The sequence below is a fragment of the Prionailurus bengalensis genome, chromosome A2 (genome assembly GCF_016509475.1).
Source record: "Prionailurus bengalensis isolate Pbe53 chromosome A2, Fcat_Pben_1.1_paternal_pri, whole genome shotgun sequence".
Lineage (NCBI taxonomy): Eukaryota > Metazoa > Chordata > Mammalia > Carnivora > Felidae > Prionailurus > Prionailurus bengalensis.
The window spans coordinates 22,458,052-22,479,235 of record NC_057348.1 but is presented as its reverse complement, the minus strand read 5'-3'; the positions used below and the strand labels follow the sequence as shown (position 1 = coordinate 22,479,235).

At 45.6% G+C, this 21,184-nt stretch overlaps 1 protein-coding gene across 2 annotated transcripts in view; it reads left to right on the top strand.

Annotated features, from left to right (window-relative positions):
• Positions 1–15: 15 nt before the first annotated feature.
• Positions 16–21,184, top strand: part of CHDH (choline dehydrogenase) — a 40,403-nt gene continuing 19,234 nt past the window's right edge. The window contains exons 1-2 of one of the 2 annotated variants that reach the window (XM_043587654.1): positions 16–369; positions 4,734–4,796. The gene's annotated coding sequence lies outside the window, so the exon portion shown is untranslated. Of the gene's footprint in view, positions 370–1,636; positions 1,768–4,733; positions 4,797–21,184 lie in introns of those variants that run through there. The other variant, XM_043587655.1, reaches the window with a different exon arrangement.

Here is a 21,184-nt window from a genome sequence, read left to right as displayed (position 1 = left end):
CCCGCGCCGAGGGCGGACCCCTCTCTGGGTGGCAACGTAGGAGCGCCGGGGCCCGCCTGCCGGGGCTCGCGGGAATGGGCCGCGTCCCAGAGCCTCGGGGCGCCTGGTGGGCAGAGCACCGGCGGTCCCGGCGCGCTCCGGACCCCGTGCACACGTGGGAGCAGTGAGCCAAGTGCAGGATTGCACACGCGCGCGCGGGCCAGCCCGCAGACCCGGTCCGAACCGCCCGCCCGTCGTTCCCCTCCAGGCCGCGGAGAGCGCGCGGTGCGCCGGCGCCGCCAGTTACAGGGTAGCGGGGCGAGGGCCCTGACGCCGCCGCTCCGCCGCAGCCCCCCCCCCCCGCCCCGCCCCGGGCCCCAGCTGCCGAGGGTGAGTAGCATGGGGCGCGCCCCGACCCGCACGACCCTGGCCGCAGACCGGAGCCCCGGGCGGCCTCGGGCCGGGAGTGGGTGAGTCGGGAGGACCCGGGCTGGACGCCGAGGCAGGAGCCCCACCTTCCGCACCGGCGCCCCTTCCCCCCCCCTCCCCGAGACAAAAGGGTGGGACGCGGGCAGCCGAACCTCGCTGAGTTCTTCGCGGCAGCTAGTACTTCTGAGGAACTAAGTTGTGTGTTGTTAGAGTAATGGAAACCTGGTGTGTTTACTGCCAAACAAAACGAGGTCTGAAAGTAACACTTGGGTGTCCGAAGGCGGAAGCGTCGGACGCTGTCTGGATTTCGCTGTTCGCAAGAATCACGCGCCGCCTTAAATGCAAATCCCCGGCCGGCCCTCAGACACTTGTTCTGACCTCTGGGCACCCACTGGGCTCTGCTTTTACAAGCCCTCTTTTGGTAATTCTGCCGCCTGCGGCTGGCTGGAACCATCCTTTGAGACACAGTGATTTGGGAACAGGTTAACAAAAAATTAGTTGGGCTAACAGTGGATCTCAGAGCTTAGATCTGGGCTGCTGCAGTCCCCTGTTTGCAAAGGACCAAGTTAGGTTGACCAACTCCAGGCCACTGAAACTTGCAGGCCATGTTAGCGGCCTTCCTACAGATGAAGAGATGAAGGCCTAGAGACGGCCCTGAAACTTATGGAGGGAATTGTCAGCTGGTGAGAGGTTGACTTTATCAAGCAGCTGGTTTTGCTGAGGTCCTACTATGTGCCAGGCCTGGCTCACTTGCTGGGTACAGATTTCGGGCTACATGGACTGGAGCTCAGTCTCAAGGTCAGCTAGAGCTCTGGCATGCGTACATGTGGGGCTCCATGTGATGTTTCCAGAGGATTGGTCTGGTTCCTGACCCTGGAGAATTGACTGACGGGAGATTGTTGCCTCATCACTGCCTGGGGCTGGGTCACTCTGGGCCCCTTACTCAACCTCTCTGAGTTGCTTTGACCTATGTGGTCCTTGAGACCTTTTACAGCTCTGATAGTTGTCTGTCTTCTCAGCAAATACCTGCAGGGTGCCAGTCCTGGGGTGCAAAGGTGAATGACACACAGGTACTGGCTGACGGGCGCTCTCTGGGGATGAATGTGGTGAGTGCATGTTCAAGGGCATGTGTGCCTGCCCTGCTGTGAAATTGCAGTTGGAGACAGGCCCCTAGGCCCAGTGGAGATCGTGAACTTTGTCCCCGGGTGCCAAGGAACAACAACAGCCGAGGTTTAGGCAGTGGTCAGTTTAAGCTTTAGAAAGGCCACTTGGGTGACTGTGCAGGGCAATGGGGGGCCAGCCCCTCTGAGACCAGCGAGAAGGTGGCTGCTAACCAATATGCATTCCCTCAATGAACAGGTGAGTCCCCGTTGTGGTCCAGGCTCCGAGTTATGCTGGCTTTACAGCTGTGTGTTGGGACCATGAGTGCGAGAGGTGTGGGAATGAGCAGGGATGTAGAGCTGAGGCCTGGAGATAGGATTTATGAGTAGGACATTTATAGGGGGTGAAAAAAACCCGGGATGAGGGAGCAGCCCCGGGGGATCAAATGGGGCAGAGAGGTCAGGGTGCGTCACTCGCAGTCAGGGGTGGCTTTGACAAGAGGGGATGAAATGGACATGGGAGGAAATGCATTCAGAGATGGGAGTGGGGTGGGGGTGGTTTTAAGAAAAGGAGGGTCGAAGGTTCTTTCTCCAGGGGCAGGAGCTGATGAGTGAAGGGGGAGGTGAGTGTGGTGTGGACGTCACTGAGCATGTGGTAGCAGGGGTGGAAGGAGGGACGCTGAGCAGCGTGGAGTGTGGGCACAGCGCTGACAGCGCCCTGGCCGTCTGGGGCTCTGGGATGGTGATGATGCCCATGACCAGCTCTGTAGACAGGACTGCGGGATGGGCGTGGAGGGGAAGGACTTGTAGCCACCGCTGGTGTTCTCTGTAGGCAAGCAAGCTGTGCCTGCTTGGGGGGTGGACGGGGGGGGGGGGGGTCCATGCTGGCTCGGAAGGTCATTCCAAAAAGTGTTCTTCATGAGAGGTCCTTGTTGGTAAGCATACAGCCTTCAAGGGGCCCGTTGGAAGGGACACCATTGGTTTGAATACCTAAGCCCAATAACATTGTGGCTTTATAAACTGGAGGCAGGGCCACTAAGTATCCAGGTGTCTTAGCTTCCTCTCTCTCTGTGACCTGTGGCGTGTCGCTGCCCTTCTCAAGGCCTGTTTCCTTTTCTGTAAAATGGGGCAGATGAGACCGTGAAGTGGCTCAGTGAGGTGACTTGAGCCTGCGAGGGAAGCAGCCTTTGGAGATACTTGGACCTTCCCCCTTCAGTCCTGAATTCTGCCAGGTCTGGGTTTCTCAAAGGGCCACCACGCAGTGCACCTTCGCATCCACAGTGGCCTTGGCCTCCCGGTATTTAGGAGGCACTGTTAAATGCTTGAATGAATCAATTATGTGCACCTTCCCCCCATGGTGGTGCTTACACCTGCCTACCCGGGAGAGCTGCTTTGGGCTTCTTCCTCTTTCTCCTCTTCCTCCTCTGGTGGAGTAAAGGTCGGGGCCTCTGCTGGAGCCCAGAAGTCCACCCTGTCTAGTCCCTGTGACACCTGACCCCAGACTCCCTGGAACAGGCTCTGTGCCACCGCTGGCAGTTGAGACACCAGGGTTTGCCTGGATGTGCTACTCACCAGTTGCTGGCCTTGGGCGAAGCTCTCATTGTGTTGGAGTCTCAGTTTCCCTATCTGTAACATGGGGCCAGCATCAGCTCTGCTGGTCTGGCAGGGCTATTGGGAGACTACAGAGAGAGAAAGAGAGTTGAAGGATTTCAAGGTGTTGTGTCAGTTTAGGGGCAGGAAAGTCAGGATGACAAAAAAATTAATGCCTCCCTGACCCAAATAAGGAAATTCCTTTGGATCCAAGTGCATTGACACTCTCAGGTTCTGTATCCTTTATCAGGCCTTTGTTTCTCTGTCTGGTCCATCCCTGGGAGAACAAGGCCATTGAGGTTGTTGATACTTCCCCTGGGCCCTGCCTCTGCCCAGGTGGAATTTTCCACTTTGCTCCTTTTGCAAATATTAATCAAGGTCCCGGCCAGTAACAGTGGACTCATTGTCTCATGAAGAGCAAGCCGGTTCTGGCTGCTTCCCAGGGCCTCAGTGGCCCACCCCAGCTGGGGCTTGGGTCTAGTGGGAGCACCTGTGTCCTCGGGACTCTTCCCACCCGTGTTCTCCTCCAGCTCGTTGGACTTCGCAGGGTCAAGGGTAATGCCTGCTTTGAGCCAGGGACGTGAAGCCTCACTGAGGCCCCGCGCCCACTGTTCCCTGCAGGGCCACAGGACACTGTTGTCTGCTCTGCTGCCGTGGCGTGGAGGGGCCAGCCCATGAAGGAACACAGATGGGGCCAGGTGGTGAACTCCATGTTAATATGACTTCTGCTTGTTCTGGGACAAAACCCTGTGAAGTCGCAGCCCACGTGCACTTGCATTAGTGTTTGCGTGTGTTGCCATGCTGGGACCTGAAAGCAAGTCTGAACGCAAAGGGGGCAGGGACTGCTGTTCTCCCAGAGCCCCAGCTGTACATGGGGTGATGAAGTGGGCCCCAAAGGACTGGAGGGAGGGTTCCTGGAGGTGTCAGGCACACACAGGAGGGTTGGTGATCTATTTTTTTGATCAATGATACTTTAGTTAATCTATTATCAGTAATACTATGTTTGGCCGTGGTTGCACTTGATGGAGGTGGAAACAGGGTGAGTGAGGCTATGCAGGGAGTAGGGCAGGCACAGGGCCCAGGCCACACTGGGAGTGTGACAAAATCTCCACGTGGTTTGGCTTAACACTTTTCATTCTTTGAAGGGTGTTTTTGGCTCTGAGTTCCTTTTGTTCTCCTATCAAACCTACAGAAGAGGTGGCTCTGTTCCCATTTTATGGATGAGGAAACTGAGGCCCAGAGGTGCTAAATAAACCATGAGAGGCGACGGCATTGGGGCTGCAACCCAAGGATCTTGACCACCAGCTCCCTTTACTTTTTATTTTATTTTCTTAAAAAAATTTTTTTTTAACTTTTATTCAGTTTTGAGAGACAGAGGGACAGAGTGCCAGCAGGGGAGGGGCAGAGAGAGAGGGGGACACAGAATCCGAAGCAGGTTCCAGGCTCCGAGCTGTCAGCACAGAGCTGGACGTGGGGGCTCAAACTCACGAAGGGTGGGATCATGACCTGAGCGGACTGAGCCACGCCCCCTTCACTTTTTAAAGCCATTATCTTAAGGACGACACCCAACAGACATAGTAACTGTGTGACATTGCTGTAGAAGTTTCTCAGCTCTGACTTTCTTCTCTTTCACAGACAATCCACAACAGTGTGTATGCTGGCACTGGTGGCCTGAATCCTGCCATATCTGGGTGTGAGGTGGGTTGTTTTTTTTAATGTTTATTTATTTATTTATTTATTATTATTTTTTAAAAAAAATTTTTTTTTTCAACGTTTATTTATTTTTGGGACAGAGAGAGACAGAGCATGAACGGGGGAGGGGCAGAGAGAGAGGGAGATACAGAATCGGAAACAGGCTCCAGGCTCTGAGCCATCAGCCCAGAGCCCAACGCGGGGCTCGAACTCACGGACCACGAGATCGTGACCTGGCTGAAGTCGGACGTTTAACCGACTGCGCCACCCAGGCGCCCCAATGTTTATTTATTTTTGAGAGAGAGAGAGAGCATGCGTGCAAGTGAGCAGGGGGAGGGGCGGAGAGACAGGGGGACACAGGATCCAAATGGGTTCTGGCTGTCATCGCAGAGCCCGCCCACCCGAGGCTTGAACTCACAGTGAGATCATGACTTGTGCTGAAGTCCCAGGTGCCCGAGGTGGGTGTTTTTTAACTGAGACTTGAAAACTGCACAGAGCACAGAATGTGTACGCATTTGCAGTGGAATGGTTGGGGACCCTCCAGCCTAGACCTGGCCCCCTGCCTGGAGGGGTTCTCCGGCCTACCCTCCTTTCTTTCCCTCACTCCTTTGGTGGCGATATTTGAGATTTAAAACAGACAACAACAACAACAACACCCTTTTCTTTATGGAAAATGTGCAGCAAAATTAGCCAGGAGCCTTTGCTGAGCCCCATGTGTCCATCACAAAGCAGCTGTGATCCTATTTTGTCCACCCCCTCATGACACCCTGGGTTGTTTTAAAGCAAATCCCAAATCCTATTTCTTCTATTTCTTAGTATGTATTTCTGAGAGAGTCATTTTAAACAACATAACCACAGGGCCATTGTCACATCTGACAAGCAGTGACGCCCTTCTTAACCTCCTCAAAAATCCAGCCAGTGTTCACATTTCCAGGGTCTAAGGAAGATCCACACGTTATTCCATAGATTTCCTTCCATCACTTTCTGTCTTATTTTTCACTTGAATCTCTTGTCAAAGAAATCTATGGAGCTTCCCTTAACCTGGATTCTGTTGATGGGCCCTCTGGGTGTCCTTTCCTATGCTCCTGTGACTTTCCTCTGAATTGGTGGATCTGAGCAGATTCGGGTTTGAATTTTTTGGCAAGGGTATTTTGTGGGTGCGGTGTCTCTCCTGATTGGTTGAGGGCCCCCCAAATCTGGGGTGATGATCAGAAGCCGGTGGCTTGGCCTTCACCTGAGGCAGAACAAAGGAGATAGAAGTTTATTGAATACACCACAAGGGAGCGGCAGGGCAGGACAGCAGAGGAGAGACTGTCTGCCAGGAGGCGGTGGGTGGGGGCTCTTTTTAAAGGGGGAAGAGAGGAGGTATGGCGACATATGGAAGTCTCCCTTTTTTTTGGTAACTTCCTGGTTGTAAATAGCCCATTGGTTAATTAGGGCCTATAGATATCTTGAGGTGGGTCACCTTATGAGTCTGTCAGTATTCAGCCAGGGGGTTACTGTGGCCCTTTCCACATTCCACGCCTCAATTGCCTCAAAGCGGCCTCTACGGTAAGCAGTATTGTGTTCTTCCCTTCAGACCCCTCTCTGGACCCAAAGGAGTTGTTCGTCATCTTGTTTTCTTTGTGTGGAGTTAGTTTGGTGAGGCCCAAGCTGACCTTCAGCCACCGTGTGGGGAGCAGATTGTAAGGTGGTGTGGAGTGGGGGTCCTGGTAGCACAGACGCCGCTAGGAACCATTAGGAGGGTCCCAGGGGGAGATGATGCAGCCTGATCCAGGCAGGTGTCTGTGGGGTGGACAGATTCAGCAATACTGGCCCCAGCTCTTGTAAGAGAAGTCACTGTCCCTCTGTGCCTGTTTCCACGTCTGTCTCCTCTCCTGAAGTGAACGTATTTTTATTTATTAAGAAAAAAAATTGTTTTTGAGTTTATTTATTTTATTTTATTTTTTTAATTTTTTTTTTCAATGTTTATTTATTTTTGGGACAGAGAGAGACAGAGCATGAATGGGGGAGGGGCAGAGAGAGAGGGAGACACAGAATCGGAAACAGGCTCCAGGCTCCGAGCCATCAGCCCAGAGCCCGACGCGGGGCTCGAACTCACGGACCGCGAGATCGTGACCTGGCTGAAGTTGGATGCCCAACCGACTGCGCCACCCAGGCGCCCCGAGTTTATTTATTTTTGAGAGAGAGAAAGAGAGAGCACGAGCTGGGGAGGGGCAGAGAGAGAAAAGGAGACACAGAATCCGAAGCAGGCTCCAGGCTCCGAGCTGCCAGTACAGAGCCGGGTGTTGGGCTCGCACCCACGAACTGTGAGATTATGACCTGAGCCAAAGTTGGACGTTCAACTGACTGAGTCACCCAGGCGCCCCGTGAAGTGAATTATATTTTTTTTTCTAAATTTATTTTTGAGAGAGAGAGAGACAGAGAGTGAGCAGGGGAGGAGCAGAGAGAGAGGGAGACACAGAATCCGAAGCACAGAGCTGTCAGCACAGAGCCCGATGCAGGGCTTGAACTCATGAACCGTGAGATCATGACCTGAGCAGAATTCAGACACCCAACCGACTGAGCCACCCAGGTGCCCCGTGAATATATTTTTATATACTAGTCACACAGCAAGTGTTTACTAAGGAACAGCAGGAAACCCTGGGCCTAGGTCATGTAGCAGGTCCTGGCAGAGCTGGGGACAAAAGCCCGGCCTTTGGTGTGGCCTCAGGCACGGAGGCTCCCATCAGGGGGCTTTCCTGACAGCTCTAGGCACATCCCAACCAGCCTCTGCCCTGCCCTATGTCCTGCCACAGCTGCTGTACCAGGGGGTTCCCCGGGGCAGGTGGGTTCTGTCCAGGCAGCCTGGGGTCCTGTCTAAAGCAGCAAATGATGAGCCATTTGAAGAAGTGAGAAGAGGGATTTCTGATTTATTTGTTGATTGTGCACCAATATGTGACAGATGAGATTTCTAGGAAGAAGAACTTGACTTTTGGAGGAAGTGTCTTCTTGTCATAATTTTTACAAAATTAAGCTACAGCATACATAGAGTAAAGTGTACCGGTGGTGAATTTTGATCTGTATATCCCCTGGGGGAGCACCACCACGTCAGGACACAGAACATTCCGTGAGCCCTCTGTCCACTCTGGCACAGATGCATGAGTTCAGTGGCCGTGTTTCATACTGCCCAGGCTCAGGGCGTTGTAGGCTGCAGGTAGGCCCATCCTCCTTAGGTGTCCGGCCAGCCAGCATTCCAGAATGCCAGCCCCAGGCCAGTGTTGCAGGGGGTGAGGCTGCAGAGCCCTTGTCTCAAGGGATGGGCCTTGGACAGCTCATCTCACTCTTAGTTTGTTGAGATCCCAGTAAGTGTGGTACAAGAAGTCCCACGTGGATGTGGCCAGTGGCCCAGGAAGGCTTCCCAGAGGAATTAATGGCTGAGTGGGGTCTGAGGGAAGGCAAAGAGTGGCCCAGGTGAAAGAATGTGGGGCCACATATTTGGAAAGAGGCGTAGCACATGCAGAGGCCCTGGGTGTGAGGAAGGGAGGGTGGTCATGCACCTGGAACCCAGACAGCAAGGCTCATGGTGGGGTGGAAGGTGATAGAGTGGGCAGGGGGCAGACTAGGCAGGGCTGTTGGGACAAGAGGAGTCAGGAGGCCCAGAGGAAGCTAATTCCACCATGTTGGGGAGCATGGATGGCCTGGGTTAGAGGTGGTAGTGAGGGTCCCGTGGGAGGAGACAGCGCCCCAGGGTTATTTACTAGACCTTCACCTCTCAGCCAGGTCTCATCTCTGACCAAGATTCCTACCCTAGGCCATGACCCTGCACTTACCTCAGCCTGCCACAGGGCTGGGCAGTTAGATGGTTGTGCCATTGGGAAGGCTTTGCCAAGCTGCAGGAAAGCTGATCCTTCACCACTTCTTGGCCTCCAGAGCCCTGGTGTGGACACATGGTGCCTTGCACCCTTTCCATGTGCTGACCATGACTTTTTGGCTCCTGTGATGTGGTTTTGTTGCTCACGCCTGTGGTGGGATGGGTCCTGGCCTCCAGCTTGAAACAGGCCAGGGGCTCCATCCCTCAGGCTTCTGTCCATTTCTGTAACGTGAGTTGATGATGATGATGATGATGATGATGATGATGATGATGGAGAAGGAGAAGACCCCCTCCCCATGCTCCATCCCCATCTATGTCTCTGGGGGATTCAATGTGCATGGTGACCCATGTGAAGCACCCCTATTATTACTAGTATAATTATAACTCTGGTTCCATGGCTTAATGGAGCTTCATGGTCAGACAAAGGCAGATTCAGAGTACTATTCATTTTACCCACACAAAGCCCAGCCTAGAAGGTTGAGAACCTCATTGGATAGTGATACTTAATAGGGTGAGGTGGCCCCTACATTTGTTGCCCCTCATTGAATGTCATCTCTGTGCCTGACCCATCCGCTGTGTCCATTGCTGGCATTGGGGGTTGGGGCCTGAACTGACCAAAGCCTTGCTTCCCAGGCAGAAGTGCCACAGGGACCAGGTGCCCAGCTCCAAGATGGATGGAAGGGTTGGCTTGGTGCGACTGCCCCAGGAAGACGAGTGTGGCATGAGGGTCTTCTCCCCTGGACCGGGAGCCAAGAAGGGTAGAAGTCTCTGCTTGCCCCTTCCTCTGCTGCTCAGAGCCACAGGAGTGGCCAGACAGGGCCCTAGACAGAGCCAAGGTCGGTCCCATGAAACAGAGCAGGTCAGGGGTAGAGGCATCCAGACTCAGAAGGAAGCCTTGGATGCTACCCCACCCATGATAGGACTCCCCACCCACCCCCCAAACACACACACACCCTCAAATGAACACACGCTATCCTGGCTTTCTCTGGCTCCTTACCTCCACCCCCACTCCAGCCCTCACTTCCCACACCGTCCATGCCAGGGAGCTCCTGTTGGTCTGTCCACCCACCCAGTCTGGAAGCCTGAGAGGACACTGCACTAAGGGTTAGGGGGTCCCCGACCTCAAGGAGTTCCCTTTGGGTAGTGGGCCCTCCCTCTTCAACCCCACTCCCTCCACCCCCTTACTCCCTTGCACACGGTCAGCATGTTGTAGGGCCAGTCACCTTCCAACACTGTGAGCCAGGAGCCTGATTGACTCCTCTGCTTCCCCCAGCCCAAGGCCTGCCTCCTGAGGGGAGGGGGGAGCCAGCCCCTGTTGGATGCATCTCAGGAGCAGGGAAATGTTGCCCTGAGGTAGGAGCCTGCCTGGGGCAACGGGCACTAAGCCTGCCTGGAGAGAAGAGGAAAGCCCAGCCCCACCCCTGGCCATGGTATGGGGTGGAGAGCTGAACCGCATGCATCCTGAGAAGGGGAAGTGAGAGGGACAAGTGCCCTGAGCTCTCCTGTCTCCATTATTCAGCAGATCCTGGGTTGCGGTGGGGGAGGGAGGCAGAGGCGCCGGAGGGACTTTCCCAACTTCAGCAGAGGTGGGGACCAGACAGATAAGCCCCAGTTTAGTCTACCCTGCCCAGAGGCTGGAGAGATGTGTGCCTAGTTGAAGGCCAGGCCCAGAACTTTGAGAGCAATTAAAGGTCCCTCCATGGTGGAGCATGTGGAGGGGGGTGTTGGAGCCAGAGCTGTGGTAGGAGGTGGGGTTTGGAGTGACTGGGGTCAAGGAGAGTAAGTGACCGGGCATCACCCCAAGAATAAGGGACCTGTCTTCACTTCTCCACAATAAGCTTGGTGCCTCCTGGTAAAGCTGCCACGTTGCTTCCTAATCCCGTCGACTTTGACTATTAATTATTTCAGACGTTCAGTGGAGCTACACCAACATACTGTGTCTGTCACCGAGATTAAAGATCAAAACATGGCGGGTGCAAGTGGAAACACCTGGGTACACCCTAGTCAGAGACAGTATCCTGGATTTCTTTATACTTTCTTCAGTCCTAGGTTTGAGTCACTCAACCTCCAGAATTGTATTGCATGGGATAGGGGAGAGTTTTTTGCAGTTTTTTTTTTTTATTATGGCAAAATATACATAACATAAAAATCACCACTTTAACCATTTTTAAGTGTACAATTCAGTGGCATTAAGTACGTTCACAATGTTGTACAACTATCACTGCTATCCATTTCCAAAACATTCCTTACCCCACACAGAAGTTCTGTACCTGCTAAAGAGTACAGGCATGCCTTGATTTATTGCACTTTGCTTTAAGGTGCTGTGTAGATCTGGGTTTTTCACAAATGCAAGTTTGTGACAACCCTGCATCAAGCAAGTCTGTTGGCACCATTTTTTCAACAGAATTTGCCTACCTCATGTCTGTGTCACATTTTGGTAATTCTTGCAGTATTTCAAACTTTATTATCATGCTATGGTGATGTGTGATCAGTGATCTTTGATGTTGCTGTTGTAATTGTTCTGGAGTGCCACGAACCATCCCTTCAGAAGATGGTGAACTTGATTTGTAAATCTTATGTGTCCTGTCTGCTCCACCGATCTGCCCTTCCCTGTCTCTCTCCCTCTCCTTGCTTCTTCCTATTCCCTGAGACGAAACAATATTGAACCAAGGCCAATTAACAAGCCTACAATGGCCTCCAAGTATTCAAATGAAAGGAAGAGTCCCATCTCTCAATTTAAATCAGAAGCTAGAAATGATTAAGCTTAGTGAAAGAGGCATGTTGAAAGCTGAGACAGGCCCAAAGGTAGGCCTCTTGAGTTAAACAGTTAGCCAAGCTGTAAATGCAAAGAAAGTCCTTGAAGGAAATTAAAAGTGCTACTTTAGGGGCACGTGGGTGACTCGGTTCGTTGAGCATCTGACTCTTGATTTTGACTCAGGTCATGATCCCAGGGTCGTGGCATCGAGCCCTTCTTTGGGCTCCACACTCACAGCACAGAGACTGCTTGGGATTCTCTCTCTTTCTCTCTCTTCCTCCCTCTGCCCCTCTCCCCATCTCATGTGTGCCCTCTCTCTCTAAAATAAATTAAAAGACTTTTTTTTTTTTTTAATGTGGTACTTCAGTGAACACACCAAAGATAAGAAAGCAGAACAGCCTTATTGCTGATATGGAGAAAGTTTGAGTGGTCTGGATAGAAGACTGAACCATGGGGCGCCTGGGTGGCTCAGTTGGTTAAGTGTCCGACTTCGGCTCAGGTCATGATCTCGCGGTTTGTGAGTTTGAGCCTGCATTGGGCTCTGTGCTGACAGCTCAGAGCCTGGAGCCTGCTTTGAATTCTGTGTCTCCTTTGTCTCTGCCCTCCGCCACTTGTGCTCTGTCTCTCTCTCTTTTTCTCTTTCAAAAATAAATGTAAAAAAAAAATTTTTTTTTTTTTTTAAAAGAAGATCGAACCAGCCACAACATTCCCTTAAGCTGAAGCCTAATCCGAGTAAGGCTGTAACTGTCTTCAATTCTGTGAAGGCTGAGAGAGGTGAGGAAGCTGCAGAACAGTTGGAAGCTAGCAGAGATTTGGTCACGAGGTTTAAGGAAGGAAGCCGTCTCCCTAACATAAAAATACAAGGTGAAGCAGCAAGTGCTGATGTAGAAGCTGCAGCAAATTCTTTGGAAGGTCTAGCTAAGCTAATTGATGAAGGTGGCTATGCTAACCAGATTTTCAGTGTAGATATAATAGTCTTACACTGAAAGAAGACGCCGTCTGGGACTTTCATAGCTGGAGAGGAGAAGTCAATGCCTGGCTTCTAAGCTTCAAAGGACAAGTTGCCTCTTTTTAGGGTGAATGTAGCTGGTGACTTTAAGGCGAAGCTAATGTTCATTTACCATTCCAAAAGTACTAGGGCCCTGAAGAATTACGCTAAATCTGGGCCATCTGAGCGGCTCCCGTGGTTAAGCGTCCAACTCTTAGTTTTGGCTCAGGTCATGAGCTCACAGTTTTGTGTGTTCAAGCCCCACATTGGGCTCTGCACTGGCAGCCAGCCTACAGCCTACTTGGGATTCTCTCTCTCCTCTCTCTGTGCCCCTCCCCTACTCGCACTGTCTCTCTCAAAGTAAATAAAAAAGAAAAAAAGAATTATGCTAAACCTATTCTGTCTGTACTCTATAAATGAACAACAAAGCCTGGATGACAGCACATCAGTTTATAACATGGTTTACTAAATATTTTAAGCCCACTATTGAGACCTGTTGCTCAGGAAAAAAGATTCAAAATAATACTGCTCATTGACAAAGCACCTGGTCACCCGAGAGTTCTAATGGAGATGTACAACAAGATCAGTGTTATTTTCCTGTCTGCTAACATAACATCCATTCTTCAATCCATGGGTCAAGGAGTAATTTCAAATGTCAAGTTTTATTATTTAAGAAACACATTTCATAAGGCTATAGCTGCTATAGACAGTGATTCCTCTGATGGATCTGGGCAAAGTCAATTGAAAACCTTCTGGAAAGGATTCACTATCTAGATGCCATTAAGAACATTCATGACTTAATGGAAGGGTCAAAATATCAACATGAACAGGAATTTGGAAGAAGTTGATTCCAGCCCTCATGAAGGTCTTTGAGAGGTTTAAGACTTCAGTGGAGGAAGTTACTGCAGATGTAGTGAAAACAGCAAGAGAACTGGAATCAGAAGTGGAGCCTGAAGATAGGACCGGATTGCTGCTATCCCATGAAAACACTTGAACGGATGAGGGATTGCTTCTCAGGGATAAACCAAGAGCATAGTTTCTTGGGTTGGAATCATTCCAGGTGAAGATGCTGTGAAGATTTTTGAAATGAAAACACATTATAATATCACATGAATTTAGGTGATAAAAGTAGCAGCAGGATTTGAGAAGATTGACTCCAATTTTGAAAGAAGTTCTATGCATCACATCCTACAGAGAAATCGTTTGTGAAAGCAAGAATCACTCAATGCAGCAAACTTCACCGTTGTCTTAAAGAAATTGCCACAGCAGCCCCAGCCATCTGCAGCCACTGCCCTGATCAGTCAGCTGCTGTCAACACAGCAGGATCCTCCATCAGCAAAAAGATTGACTTGCTGAAAGCTCAGATGATGGTTAGCATTTTTTATTCTATTTTTTAAAAAATATTTATTTATTTTGAGAGAGCTCAAGTAGGAGACGGGCAGAGAGAGAGGGAGAGAAGAATCCCAAACAGGCTTCATGCTGTCAGCACAGAGCCTGATATGGGGCTCAATCCCCATATCATGGGGCTCAATCCACAGTTCACGAACCGAACTGTGAAATCATGACCTGAGCTGAAATCAAGGGTTGGACGCATCATCGGCTGAGCCGCCCACGCACCCCATGGTTAGCATTTTTCAGTAGTAAGATATTCTTAAATTAAGGTATATACATTTTTTTTGGCATAATACTATTGCATACTTAATAGACTGCACTATAGTGTAAACATAACTTTTATATGCACTGGGAACCTAAAAACTTCATTTGACTCACTTTATTGTGATACTTGCTTTATGATCTGGATGATCTTCCAATGATCTGGAACCACACCTGCAGTGTCCTGGAGGTGTGCCTGTAACTTCCCATTTCCTCTCTCCCTAGCCCCTGGTCACCTCTAATCTACTTTCTGTCTCTATGAATTGATCTCATATAAGTGGAACCATGCAACAGTTGTCCTTTTGTGGCAGAATTACTTCACATAGTTTTTAAGATTCATCCTTGTTGTAGCATGTATTAGAATGTTCCTTTTTGTGGCTGAATAATATTCCATTGTATGTATATACCACATCTTGCTCATTCAGTCATCTATCGATAGACATTTATGTTGTTTTTACCTTTTTGCTATTTTGAATAATTCTGCTAAAAGCATTGGGGTACAAATATCTGAGACCTTGCTTTCAGTTGTTTTGGGTATATACCTAGGAGTGGAATTGCCAGATCATAAGGTAATTCTATGTTTAACTTTTTGAGGAACCACCAAACTATCTTTTTGTGTGTTTTTTTGTTTTGTTTTTTTGCAGTAACCGTGCCATTTTACATTCCAGCTGATGGTGCACGAGGGCTCCAATTTCTCCACATCCTTGTCAACACTTGTTGCTTTCCTTTTTTTAAAAAAATTTTGTTTTAGACATCCTAATGTGTGTGAGGTGGTATCCTATTGTGGCTTTAAGTTGTTTTAGTGATGTTGAGCATCTTTCATATGGTTATTGGCCTTTGTATATTTTTGGAGAAGTTTCTATTTCAGTCGTTTGCTCAATCTTTTTTTATTGGGTTGTTTGTTTTTTCCTGTAATGGAATAGTAGGAGTTTTTAAAAAATATATTCTAGATGTTAATCCCTTTTCAGATATATCATTGGCAAATATTTTCTCCCATTCTGTGGGTTATTATTCTACTCTCTTGATGGAGTCCTTTGGTGCACAGAGTTTTTAATGTTGATGAAGTCCAATTTATCTATTGTGTTGTTGTTGCCTGTGCTTTTGGTGTTTATACAAGAAATCATTACCAAATCCAGTGTCATGAAGATGCTCCCCTATGTTTTAATCTAAGGGTTTTGTAATTTTAGTTCTTATATTTAGGTTTTTTACCTATTTTAATTTTAATACGTGGCATAAGGTAAGGGTCCAAATTAATGCAAGACCAAACTTTCTGCATGGAGTAGTCTTGGCACACTGTCAAAAATCAGTTAACCACATTTTTTTAAAAATTTTTTTTTCAACGTTTATTTATTTTGGGGACAGAGAGAGACAGAGCATGAACGGGGGAGGGGCAGAGAGAGAGGGAGACACAGAATCGGAAACAGGCTCCAGGCTCTGAGCCATCAGCCCAGAGCCCGACGCGGGGCTCAAACTCACGGACCGTGAGATCGTGACCTGGCTGAAGTCGGACGCTTAACCGACTACACCACCCAGGCGCCCCAACCACATTTTTTTTTTACTCTATGAAGGAAGATATTATTATCCGGATATTAAATAGCACATATTACATTTCCGAAGATAAATGACAAAACTACATATATTACTTTCAATAATCTCTAGGCTCATATTTTATGTAGAATTGTAATATTTTAAAATAGTAATTTTCTATTATTTCCTTTTATTGTTTCTTATTATGACACAACCAGAATGACATAAATCAATGAAAAAAATAGAAAATGATTAAACTATAGACAGATTTTAAAAATTCTAAGTTAGCTCTAAAAACCATGTTACTTATTTAAGTGATATGTTTGAATATGAAACAGTCAAAAATTGTCTGATTTATTTTAAATTTGGTATCTAATTTCATTTGAGTAAAATAGTGCGAGAGAAACTGAATTAGCTGTAATTATCTAATTTATTTTATTAACTAGGTATGAATGTGGAAAATGTATTTATTTATTTTTAAAATTTTATCATTTATTTTTTTAAATTTACATCCAAATTAGTTAGCATATAGTGCAACAATGATTTCAGGAGTAGATTCCTTAGTGCCCCTTACCCATTTAGCCCATCGCCCCTCCCACAACCCCTCCAGTAACCCTCAGTTTGTTCTCATATTTATGAGTCTCTTCTGTTTTGTCCCCCTCCCTGTTTTTATATTATTTTTGTTTCCCTTCCCTTATGTTCGTCTGTTTTGTCTCTTAAAGTCCTCATATGAGTGAAATCATATGATTTTTGTCTTTCTCTGACTAACTTCACTTAGCATAATGCTGTCCAGTTCCATCCACGTAGTTGCACATGGCAAGATTTCATTATTTTTGATTGCCGAGTAATACTCCATTGTATATATATACCACATCTTCCTTATCCATTCACCCATCGATGGACGTTTGGGCTCTTTCCATACTTTGGCTATTGTTGATAGTACTGCTATAAAGATGGGGGTGGATATGTCCCTTCGAAACAGCACACCTGTATCCCTTGGATAAATGCCTAGTAGTGCAATTGCTGGGTCGTAGGGTAGTTCTATTTTTAGTTTTTTGAGGAACCTCCATACTGTTTTCCAGAGTGGCTGCACCAGCTTGCATTCCCAACCATTTTTTTTTTTAACGTTTGTTTACTTTTGAGAGAGAGACAGTGTGAGCGGACGAGGGACAGAGAGAGGGAGACACAGAATCTGAAGCAGGCTCTAGGCTCTGAGCTGTCATCACAGAACCCAACATGGGACTCACACTCACGAATCATGAGATCATGACCTGAGCCAAAGTCAGACGCTTAACAGACCCAGACACCCCCAGTTAACCACTTATGCAAGGGTTTATTTCTAGGCTCTCTATTCTGTTGGTGTACATGTCTATTCTTATGCCACCACCACACTGTTTTGATTACTGTAGCTTTGTAGTAAGTATTGAAATCAGGAACTGTGATTCCTCTAACTTTCTTCTTTTCTAAGACTGTTTTGGATATTTGGGGTCTCTTGAGATGCCATATGAATTTCAGGTTAAGTTTCTCTGTTTTTGCAAAAAAAAAAAAACACTGTTGGGCTTTTGATAGAGATTACATTGAATCTATATATTGTATCTATTACATTGCTTTGAGTAGTATTATCACTAACAATATTAAGTCCATGAACGTGGGGTTTTTTCCTTTTGTTTATGTCTTCTTTAATTTTGTTCAGCCATGTTTTGTAGTGTGTTTAAACTCTGTGGATAAATTTATTTCTAAGTGTTTTATTCTTTTTGATGCTATTATAAATGGAATGGTTTCTATCATGAAAATGTTTAATTTTCTAAAATGTTTTTTTCTGCATCAGTTGAGATGATTACATAGTTTTTATTCCTTCATTCTGTTAGTGTGGTGTATTATATTGATTGATTTTTGTACGTTGAACCATCCTTGAATTCCTGGAACAAATTCCACTTGGTGCATAATCTTCTTTAATATAATGAATTGAGTTTGTTTATATTTTGTTAATAATTTTTGCATTGATATTCATAAGATATATTGGTAGGTAGTTTTATTGTTAGTGTCTGTCTGACTTTGGTTTCTAGGTAATGCCAGCCTCATACAAGGAATTAGGAAATTTTCTCTCCCCTTCAATTTTTGGAATAATTTGAGAAGTATTGATGTTAACTTTTTTAAACATTTGGTAGAATTCATGAGTGAAGCCATCTTGTCCAGGGCTTTTCTTTGTTTGGAGGGTTTTGATTACTGATTCTATCTCCTTACTAGTTACAGGTTTATTCATATTTTCTATTTCTTCATAATTCAGTTTTGATGGATGGTCTATTTCTGGGAATTTTTTGGGAATTTCATCTAGGATATCTAATTTGTTGATATACAGTTATTCATAGTGCTTATAATCCTTTTTATTTCTGTAAAATCAGTAGTGATGTCCCCACTTTCATTTCTGATTTTACTAATTTGAGTCTTCTCTCTTTTTTCTTAGCCATTCTACTCAAAGGTTCATCTTTTTTTTTTTTTTTGAAGAATAACTTTTGGCTTGATTTTCTCTATTTTTCTGTTCTTTATTTCATTAATCTCTGATCTAATCTATTATTTCCTTCCTTCTGCTAGCTTTGGGCTTAGTTTGCTCTTCTTTTGTAGTATCTTAAGATTTAAAGCTAGGTTATTTTTTTTTTTTGAGATGTTTCTTCTTTTTAAATGTATGCATTTGCAACTAAAAATTTCCCACTTAGCACTGCTTTTGCTCCATCTCCTAAGTTTTGTTATGTTGTTTTAATTTTCATTTGTCTCTAATTTTCCGTGTGATTTCTTCTTTGACAAGTTGGCTGTTTAAGAGTGTGTTGTTTAATTTCCACATTTTTGTGAATTTTCTAGTTTTCCTTTTGATATTGATCTCTACTTTCATTTCATTATGATTAGAAAAGATACTTTGTATGATTTCAATCTTTTAAAATTTATTAAGATTTATAGGCTAACATATGTCTGTCCTAGAAGAATGTTCCATGTGCACTTGAGAAAAATGTATATTCTGCTGTTGGATGGAGTATTCTGTATATGTCTACTGGGTCCAGTTGGTTTGTAGTGTTAAATCATCTATTTCCTATTGATCTATAATGGTTATTCTATCCATTATTGAAATTTGAGTATAGAAGTCTCCACTAATTACTGTTGAATTATATGATAATCCCTTCAAATCTGTTAATGCTTGCTTCATATATTTTGGGGCTCTGATGTTAGGTACATACATGGATTACATGTTTTGAAACTATTTACATAAAGGTCTTATTTAGGTCATACCATCCATAAGTTTGCTTTTATATTTGAATATATTTCTAGGATTCATTTGTGTTGATGTGAAGTTCTGTGTTCCTTCATTTTCACTATTGTGAAGAGTTTCTTTGTACGACTCTACTACAACTTTCTATGTTCTTTGTATTTCCATATACATTTTGAAGTCAGCATGTCAATTTCTACAAAAAAACATCCTGCTGAGATCTGATTGCCATTGCATTATATCTATAAATCAATTTAGAGAGTATTGACACCATAACAGTGTTATGTCTTCCTGTTCATGGTATCTCTTTCTATTTATTTAGGTTTTCTTTAATTTCTATCAGTGGGTTTTTGTAGTTTTCATTGTATAAGTCTTGCACATATTTTGTTAAATGTACTCCTAAGCATTTCACATTTCCTGATGCTCTTGTAAATGATACTGTTTTGTTTTGTGGTTGCCCCACAGAAGATGGGATCAGCCCTACCACCACCCAAAATTTGTTTGAATGTTGAGACTGATGACACCACACATATACCAAGAGGCTACGACAGGGCTTGTTTTTCACAGAATGGGGTTTTCTGGGGAGAGCAGTGCAGGCACATGAGTTGTTCTGGGGTAGCTTGAGTGAAGGGAAGGGTGAGTGGCTCCGGTTTTTATTATGGTTGGGGAACAGGAGCAAGGTGAAGATACCTGTGTATAGGTTGGATTTTTATGATTTGAACTCCCCTGTCCCCCTGCCCCAACTGACAGGGCAGAAATGCCAGGGCTATCTTATTGACTTGCCCAGATACACGGCAAGAAGGAGGGAATGGAGCTTAAACCTGCCAGCAGTCAAACATCAAAAATAAATTCATTTTTTTTACTTACATTTACATTTAAATTTCCAATTGTTTATAGTATATAAAAATACAATTGACTTTTGTATGTTGACCTTGTATCCTATATCCTTGTTAAATTCGCTTATTAATTCTCAGTACCCTTCATAAATTCCTTGGGAATTTCTATGTAGATGCTCATGTTATCTGCAAATAAAGACATTTATAATTCTTTCTCTCTAATCTGTGTGCCTTCCACTTTTAAAAAACACTTTTAAAAAACTGTTTTTAAATATTTTATTTTTTTGAGAAACAGAGACAGAGTGTAGGCAGGGGAGGGTCAGAGAGAGAAGGGGACACAGAATCCAAAGCAGGCTCCAGGCCCTGAGCTGTCAGCACAGAGCCTGATGCGGGGCCTGAAACCACGACCGTGAGATCATGACCTGAGCCGAAGTCAAACGCTTAACCCTGACTGAGCCACCCAGGTACCCCTGTCTTCCACTTTTATATTAATGAATTAATTAGGCTTAAAATTCTGGTTAGAACCTTTGCACAGTATTGAATAAATGTGGTGAGGGTGAATATCCTTGCCTTGTTCCCGACCTCAGGGGGAAAGTTTTTAGCCTTTCACTATTGAATATATAGTTAGGTGTAGGTATTTCATAGATGCTCTTTACTGGGAAGTTCTCTTTAATTCCTTGGGTACACAGATTTTATGGATGGAATGTGGAATATTGCTAAATGCTTTCTGCATTAAGACAATCATATGGTTTTTCTTTTTTAGTTTCTTAATATGATGAAACATGTTGATTTTTCTGCTGTTGAACCAACTTTGCATTCCTGGGATAAACTGTAATTGGTTATAATGTATGTTGCTGGATTTGATTTGCTAAAAATTTGTTAAAGATTTTTGCATCTTTGTTCATGAAGGATATTGGTGTGTAGTCTTCTTGTGATGTCTTCAGTAACAGGATTCTGCTGGCTTTATAAAATGGATCAGAGAGTGTTCTCTACTCTTCTGTTTTCTGTAGAATCAGTATTATTATATCTTTGATGTTTGTTAGATTTTACCAATGAAGTCTACAGTTTTCTTTGTGGGAAAAATTTAAATAATGAATTCGATCTCTTTAATAGGTATGTAGAGCTATTTAGGTTATATAGTTCTTGAGTGAGCTTGGATAATCTTTCAAGAAATTTATCTATACTGTCTTAATGATCACATTTGTTGGCATAAAAATTTCAGAATACTGTTTTTTATTGTCTGTATAATATGTAGCAATACCCCCTCTGTCATTTGCTGGTGTTGGTAATTTGTGTTACCTCTCTTTTTTTGGGTAGAGGTTTATTAATTTAATTGTTTTAAAGAACCAAATTTTGGTTTTATTTTTTCTACTTCTAAATTTGTTTTCTAAATAAATGAACTTAAAAAATTTTTTTAAAAACGGGGCACCTGGGTGGGTCAATCAGTTAAGCATCTGACTCTTGGTTTCATCTCAGGTCATGATCTCACAGTCTCTGAGTTTGAGCCCTGCATTAGGCTCTGTGCT